Source organism: Solanum pennellii, chromosome 7, assembly GCF_001406875.1.
Source record: "Solanum pennellii chromosome 7, SPENNV200".
Taxonomy (NCBI): Eukaryota; Viridiplantae; Streptophyta; class Magnoliopsida; order Solanales; family Solanaceae; genus Solanum; species Solanum pennellii.
In genome coordinates, this window is record NC_028643.1 from 49,944,287 (window position 1) to 49,946,182 (window position 1,896).

The 1,896-nt window shown below is 33.9% G+C and overlaps 1 pseudogene; it reads left to right on the forward strand.

Annotated features, from left to right (window-relative positions):
- The first annotated feature begins 434 nt into the window (after positions 1 to 434).
- The window catches only part of LOC107025056, a 27,245-nt pseudogene continuing 25,783 nt past the window's right edge, over positions 435 to 1,896 (forward strand).

Consider the following 1,896-nt stretch of genomic DNA (forward strand, 5'->3'; position numbering starts at 1 on the left):
GAACTTGAAGCTTTTTATTCGGTGCATACCTAAACTTTATTTGGTTTGAATTACCCCCCCCCCCCGAACTTGTTTGTTCATCCAACGCAAGCACCTTTTCAGTTCACCTGGCGTAAAAATTGAAATCACACTCTACTAGGCACATGAGAGAGTGATTTTTTACCACGTCATAAAGCTACAACGGTTTTAAGAAAACGGAAAATCTCCATTTTTTTAATATTGACAAAAGTATTCATTACCCCTGAACTTGAAGCTTCCCTTATTACCCATATGATTTTTTCCTCACTTTTCTCCAACCCAGTTGCTAATTCACTCACCATTTGGTATAGAATGAGTATCTTGAAGACCCAAGCTATTAAAGAATTGTAAATTACAATCACTCCTCTGTAATTTTTTGATAGTTATTGTAAAAGAGAAGTAATCGACTGACGAAGATGACTCGTGGTATGGAAAGAAGTCATCAATTGGAAGGAAAATTTGGTGGTTGGGTTTCGTATTTTGGGATTGGAAATTCATGGAATTTGACGGTGAGGTGGAGAGTGGATTCTAGCCACGAATGCGATATTTTGCTTGACGGAGGTGGACGATGGTTCCGGCGAAGTGGAGTGGGAGGTAATAGGCGGAGATGAGGCGGGAGAGGTGGAGGAGTTGGTTTAAATGGTCTTGTGCTGGTGGTGGAACCATTACTATGACAACTTCATGATTGGTAAGTTTCGTCATGGAAGAACAGAGTTTTTTTGCAGAGTTGTTGGAATATGATATTTTTTTTGCCATTTTAATTTATTTAGGTGGCTATTATTTATCCTGGTGAAAATCCACATCATCACCACTTTTGTCAGCTGACCCGCGCGTGTAGTCACAATAGAAGCAGTGAACAAAAAATGTATACACGATGGTGGATTAAACAAGTTTGAGAGGTAACTAAAACAAAATATTATTTAGGTGTACACCAAAATATTGTTCAAGTTTAGAGGGTAATGAATATTTTTGCCTAACTATAGTAATTTATTTTTCTATTATCTTTATCTTTTTATAAAGTGAATGATTGTACACGTGTTAAGTGTTTAAATTCTTTTGAACTCTTATTTTACCTTAATTAAAATATTTAAGATTATTCTTCTCATTATTATTATTATTATTTTATAATAATAATAATAATAATAATAATAATAATAATACTAATAATATTAATAAATTGTTACGATTCGATTTCGAAAACTGAAGAGTTTCGAAGTCGATTTCGCAACTTTGACAATTTTTGTTAAGTGTTTTGAAAAATATTTAATTTGAGAGTCTCCACTTAATTTTTAGGTAAAAATTAAGAAAACCATTTGAAATGAATTTTTCCAAAAAAAAAAAACATTTAAATAAATCAGAGTTTTGGGTAAGGGTTCAAATAATTCTCTAAAGAAGGGTTTAGGCACCTTGGAGGATCTGTTAATACGGGGTTGACCGACGAATTTTAAATTTGGCTAATTTTTAAAAGAACACTTACATTACTTGAAATTTTTTTATTTGTTAATTTTATTTTTTGAAAATGAGATATCTTTATATACTTGTACATTTGTATTATAATCCAAATATTAAAGTGCCAAAAGTAAAATTTTAACTTAACAATTTATCCGAGTCAAGTTTTGAGTTGAATGATCAATACAATTACTTAAACGTGGATTTAAAAGCTAAATACTATAACGACCTGTTTAGTCGTTTTGAGCAGCAGATTTTATATCTGGAAAAACTGTCTGAGTCGACGGAACCCACGACGGACCGTCATGGGCACGACGGACCGTCGAGGGGGTCTCGTTCCAAAAGACTTACACTTCTGAAATTTGGGTACTGAAATCGACTCTCTGAACTTGGCGACGGACCTGCAGGACGAACCGTCGTGGGCACGAC